The following is a 6,450-nucleotide window of genomic DNA, read 5'->3' on the forward strand; positions in this document are numbered from 1 at the left end:
TGGAGCAGGACTGTCGCCGTGGCGCAATTGGCTAGCGCGATTGGCTGTTAACCGAACGGTTGGAGGTTCGAGCCCACCCGGTGGTGGGGCGGCGCTTTTTTTTCTTTGGGCGTATAGCTTTGAAGATATGTTCTGATGGTGGTGAGAGTAGAGCAGGACTGTCTCTGTGGCGCAATTGGCTGGCGAGATCGGCTGTTAACCAAAAGGTCGGAGGTTCGAGCCCACCCGGTGGTGGTGCGGCGCTTTTTTTCTGTGGGCTGATAGCTTTGAAGATATGTTCCGATGGTGGTGAGAGTAGAGCAGGACTGTCTCCGTGGCGCAATTGGCTAGCGTGATCGGCTATTAACCGAAAAGTAGGAGGTTCGAGCCCACCCGGTGGTTGTGCGGCGCTTTTTTTCTTTGGGCTGATAGCTTTGAAGATATGTTCTGATGGTGGTGAGAGTGGAGCAGGACTGTCGCCGTGGCGCAATTGGCTAGCGCGATTGGCTGTTAACCGAACGGTTGGAGGTTCGAGCCCACCCGGTGGTGGGGCGGCGCTTTTTTTTCTTTGGGCGTATAGCTTTGAAGATATGTTCTGATGGTGGTGAGAGTAGAGCAGGACTGTCTCCGTGGCGCAATTGGCTAGCGCGATCGGCTGTTAACCGAAAGGTTGGAGGTTCGAGCCCACCCGGTGGTGGTGCGGTGCTTTTTTTGGGCTGATAGCTTTGAAGATATGTTCTGATGGTGGTGAGAGTGGAGCAGGACTGTCTCCGTTGAGCAATGGGCTAGCACGATCGGCTGTTAACCGAAAGGTTGGAGTTTCGAGATCTGCCGGGAGGGGTGTGTTGCATTTTTCATTGCACTGATAGCTTTGAAGGTATGATCTGACGGTGGTGAGATTGGAGCACGACTGTCTCCGTGGTGCAATTGGCTAGCGCGATCGGCTGTTAACCGAAAGGTTGGAGGTTCGAGCCCACCCTGTGGCGGTGCGGCGCTTTTTTTTCTGTGGGCTGATAGCTTTGAGGATATGTTCTGATGGTGGTGAGAGTGGAGCACGACTGTCTCCGTGGCGCAATTGGCTAGCGCGATCGGCTGTTAACCGAAAAGTTGGAGTTCGAGCCTACCCGGTGGTTGTGCGGCGCTTTTTTCTGTGGGCTGATAGCTTTGAAGATATGTTCCGATGGTGATGAGAGTAGAGCAGGACTGTCTCCGTGGCGCAATTGGCTAGCGTGATCGGCTGTTAACCGAAAAGTAGGAGGTTCGAGCCCACCCGGTGGTTGTGCGGCGCTTTTTTTTCTGGGGGCTGATAGCTTTGAAGATATGTTCTGATGGTGGTAAGTGGGGAGCAAGACTGTCTCCGTGGCGCAATTGGCTAGCGCGATCGGCTGTTAACCGAAAGGTTGGAGGTTCGAGTCCACCCGGTGGTGGTGCGGTGCTTTTTTTCTTTGGGCTGATAGCTTTGAAGATATGTTCCGATGGTGGTGAGAGTAGAGCAGGACTGTCTCCGTGGCGCAATTGGCTAGCGTGATCGGCTGTTAACCGAAAAGTAGGAGGTTCGAGCCCACCCGGTGGTTGTGCGGCGCTTTTTTTTCTGGGGGCTGATAGCTTTGAAGATATGTTCTGATGGTGGGGAGAGTGAAGCAGGACTGTCTCCATGGCGCAATTGGCAAGCGTGATCGGCTGTTAACCGAAAAGTTGGATTGTCGAGCCCACCGGGTGGTGGTGCGGCGCTTTTTTTTTCTTTAGGCTAATAGCTTTGAAGATATGTTATGATGGTGGTGAGAGCGGAGCAGGACTGTCTCCGTGGCGCAATAGGCTAGCGCGATCGGCTGTTAACCGAAAGGTTGGAGTTTCGAGCCCACCCGGTGGTGGTGCGCCGCTTTTTATCTTTGGGCTGATAGCTTTGAAGATATGTTCTGATGGTGGTGAGAGTAGAGCAGGACTGTCCCCGTGGCGCAATTGGCTAGCGCGATCGGCTGTTAACCGAAAGGTTGGAGTTTCGAGCCCTCCCGTGAGTGGTGCGTTGCTTCTTTTCTTTGCGCTGATAGCTTTGAAAATATGTTCTGATGGTGGTGAGAGCGGAGCAGGACTGTCTTCGTGGCGCAGTTCGCTAGCGCGATCGGCTGTTAACCGAAAGGTCGGAGGTTCGAGCCCACACGGTGGTGGTGCGGCGCTTTTTTTCCTTTGTGCTGATAGCTTTGAAGATATGTTCTGATGGTGGTGAGAGTGGAGCAGGACTGTCTCCGTGGCGCAATTGGCTAGCACGATTGGCTGTTAACCGAAAGGGTGGAGGTTCGAGCCCACCCGGTGGTGGTGCGGTGCTTTTTTTTCTTTGGGCTGATAGCTTTGAAGATATGTTCTGATGGTGGTGAGAGTGGAGCACGACTGTCTCCGTGCGCAATTGGCTAGCGCGATTGACTGTTAACCGAAAGGCTGGAGGTTCGAGCCCACCCGGTGGTGGTGCGGCGCTTTTTTTTCTTTGGGCTGATAGCTTTGAAGATATGTTCTGATGGTGATGAGAGGGGAGCAAGACTGTCTCCGTGGCGCAATGGGCTAGCGCGATTGGCTGTTAACCGAAAGGTTGGAGTTTCGAGCTCTCCCGGGAGGGGTGTGTTGCTTTTTTTCTTTGCGCTGATAGCTTTGAAGGTATGTTCTGACGGTGGTGAGAGTGGAGCACGACTGTCTCCGTGGCGCAATTGGCTAGCGCGATTGGCTGTTAACCGAAAGGTTGGAGGTTCGAGCCCACCCGGTGGTGGTGCGGTGCTTTTTTTCTTTGGGCTGATAGCTTTGAAGATATGTTCTGATGGTGGTGAGAGTGGAGCACGACTGTCTCCGTGGCGCAATTGGCTAGCGCGATCGGCTGTAAACCGAAAGGCTGGAGGTTCGAGCCCACCCGGTGGTGGTGCGGCGCTTTTTTTTCTTTGGGCTGATAGCTTTGAAGATATGTTCTGATGGTGATGAGAGGGGAGCAAGACTGTCTCCGTGGCGCAATGGGCTAGCGCGATTGGCTGTTAACCGAAAGGTTGGAGTTTCGAGCTCTCCCGGGAGGGGTGTGTTGCTTTTTTTCTTTGCGCTGATAGCTTTAAAGGTATGTTCTGACGGTGGTGAGAGTGGAGCACGACTGTCTCCGTGGCGCGATTGGCAGCGCGATTGGCTGTTAACCGAAAGTTTGGAGGTTCGAGCCCACCCGGTGGTGGTGCGGCGCTTTTATTTCTGTGGGCTGATAGCTTTGAAGATATGTTCTGATGGTGGTGAGAGTGGAGCAGGACTGTCTCCGTGGCGCAATTGGCTAGCGCGATCGGCTGTTAACCGAAAGGTTGGAGGTTCGAGCCCACCCGGTGGTGGTGCGGTGCTTTTTTTTGGGCTGATAGCTTTGAAGATATGTTCTGATGGTGGTGAGAGTGGAGCAGGACTGTCTCCGTTGAGCAATGGGCTAGCACGATCGGCTGTTAACCGAAAGGTTGGAGTTTCGAGATCTGCCGGGAGGGGTGTATTGCATTTTTCATTGCACTGATAGCTTTGAAGGTATGATCTGACGGTGGTGAGATTGGAGCACGACTGTCTCCGTGGTGCAATTGGCTAGCGCGATCGGCTGTTAACCGAAAGGTTGGAGGTTCGAGCCCACCCTGTGGCGGTGCGGCGCTTTTTTTTCTGTGGGCTGATAGCTTTGAGGATATGTTCTGATGGTGGTGAGAGTGGAGCACGACTGTCTCCGTGGCGCAATTGGCTAGCGCGATCGGCTGTTAACCGAAAAGTTGGAGTTCGAGCCTACCCGGTGGTTGTGCGGCGCTTTTTTTCTGTGGGCTGATAGCTTTGAAGATATGTTCCGATGGTGGTGAGAGTAGAGCAGGACTGTCTCCGTGGCGCAATTGGCTAGCGTGATCGGCTGTTAACCGAAAAGTAGGAGGTTCGAGCCCACCCGGTGGTTGTGCGGCGCTTTTTTTTCTGGGGGCTGATAGCTTTGAAGATATGTTCTGATGGTGGTAAGTGGGGAGCAAGACTGTCTCCGTGGCGCAATTGGCTAGCGCGATCGGCTGTTAACCGAAAGGTTGGAGGTTCGAGTCCACCCGGTGGTGGTGCGGTGCTTTTTTTCTTTGGGCTGATAGCTTTGAAGATATGTTCCGATGGTGGTGAGAGTAGAGCAGGACTGTCTCCGTGGCGCAATTGGCTAGCGTGATCGGCTGTTAACAGAAAAGTAGGAGGTTCGAGCCCACCCGGTGGTTGTGCGGCGCTTTTTTTTCTGGGGGCTGATAGCTTTGAAGATATGTTCTGATGGTGGAGAGAGTGAAGCAGGACTGTCTCCATGGCGCAATTGGCAAGCGTGATGGGCTGTTAACCGAAAAGTTGGATTGTCGAGCCCACCGGGTGGTGGTGCGGCGCTTTTTTTTTCTTTGGGCTAATAGCTTTGAAGATATGTTATGATGGTGGTGAGAGCGGAGCAGGACTGTCTCCGTGGCGCAATAGGCTAGCGCGATCGGCTGTTAACCGAAAGGTTGGAGTTTCGAGCCCACCCGGTGGTGGTGCGCCGCTTTTTATCTTTGGGCTGATAGCTTTGAAGATATGTTCTGATGGTGGTGAGAGTAGAGCAGGACTGTCCCCGTGGCGCAATTGGCTAGCGCGATCGGCTGTTAACCGAAAGGTTGGAGTTTCGAGCCCTCCCGTGAGTGGTGTGTTGCTTCTTTTCTTTGCGCTGATAGCTTTGAAAATATGTTCTGATGGTGGTGAAAGTGGAGCAGGACTGTCTTCGTGGCGCAGTTCGCTAGCGCGATCGGCTGTTAACCGAAAGGTTGGAGGTTCGAGCCCACACGGTGGTGGTGCGGCGCTTTTTTTCCTTTGTGCTGATAGCTTTGAAGATATGTTCTGATGGTGGTGAGAGTGGAGCAGGACTGTCTCCGTGGCGCAATTGGCTAGCACGATTGGCTGTTAACCGAAAGGGTGGAGGTTCGAGCCCACCCGGTGGTGGTGCGGTGCTTTTTTTTCTTTGGGCTGATAGCTTTGAAGATATGTTCTGATGGTGGTGAGAGTGGAGCACGACTGTCTCCGTGGCGCAATTGGCTAGCGCGATCGACTGTTAACCGAAAGGCTGGAGGTTCGAGCCCACCCGGTGGTGGTGCGGCGCTTTTTTTTCTTTGGGCTGATAGCTTTGAAGATATGTTCTGATGGTGATGAGAGGGGAGCAAGACTGTCTCCGTGGCGCAATGGGCTAGCGCGATTGGCTGTTAACCGAAAGGTTGGAGTTTCGAGCTCTCCCGGGAGGGGTGTGTTGCTTTTTTTCTTTGCGCTGATAGCTTTGAAGGTATGTTCTGACGGTGGTGAGAGTGGAGCACGACTGTCTCCGTGGCGCAATGGGCTAGCGCAATTGGCTGTTAACTGAAAGGTTGGAGGTTTGAGCCCACCCGATGGTGGTGCGGCGCTTTTTTTCTGTGGGCTGATAGCTTTATAGATATGTTCTGATGGTGGTGAGAGTGGAGCAGGACTGTCTCCGTGGCACAATTGGCTAGCGCGATCGGCTGTTAACCGAACGGTTGGAGGTTCGAGCCCACCCGGTGGTAGGACGGCGCTTTTTTTTGTTTGGGCTGATAGCTTTGAAGATATGTTCTGATGGTGGTTAGAGTAGAGCAGGACTGCTCTGTGGCGCAATTGGCTGGCGAGATCGGCTGTTAACCGAAAGGTTGGAGGTTCGAGCCCTCCCGAGTGGGGTGTGTTGCTTTTTTTCTTTGCGCTGATAGCTTTGAAGATATGTTCTGATGGTGGTGAGAGTGGAGCACAATTGTCTCCGTGGCGCAATTGGCCAGCGCGATCGGCTGTTAACCGAAAAGTTTGAGGTTCGAGCCCACCCAGTGGTGGTGCGGCGCTTTTTTTTTCTGTGGGCTGATAGCTTTAAAGATATGTTCTGATGGAGGTGAGAGTGGAGCAGGACTGTCCCCGTGGCGCAATTGGCTAGCGCGATCGGCTGTTAACCGAACGGTTGGAGGTTCGAGCCCACCCAGTGGTGGGGCGGCGCTTTTTTTTCTTTGGGCTGATAGCTTTGAAGATATGTTCTGATGGTGGTGAGAGTAGAGCAGGACTGTCTCTGTGGCGCAATTGGCTGGCGAGATCGGCTGTTAACCGAAAGGTTGGAGGTTCGAGCTCTCCCGGGAGGGGTGTGTTGCTTTTTTTCTTTGCGCTGATAGCTTTGAAGGTATGTTCTGACGGTGGTGAGAGTGGAGCACGACTGTCTCCGTGGCGCAATTGGCTAGCGCGATCGGCTGTTAACCGAAAGGTTCGAGGTTCGAGCCCACCCGGTGGTGGTGCGGCGCTTTTTTTTCTGTGGGCTGATAGCTTTAAGGATATGTTCTGATGGTGGTGAGAGTGAAGCAGGACTGTCTCCGTGGCGCAATTGGCTAGCGTGATCGGCTGTTAACCGACAAGTTGGAGGTTCGAGCCCACCCGGTGGTAGTGCGGCGCTTTTTTTTTCTTTGGGCTGATAGC

Source organism: Rhipicephalus microplus, unplaced genomic scaffold (genome assembly GCF_043290135.1).
Source record: "Rhipicephalus microplus isolate Deutch F79 unplaced genomic scaffold, USDA_Rmic scaffold_14, whole genome shotgun sequence".
Classification (NCBI taxonomy): Eukaryota; Metazoa; Arthropoda; class Arachnida; order Ixodida; family Ixodidae; genus Rhipicephalus; species Rhipicephalus microplus.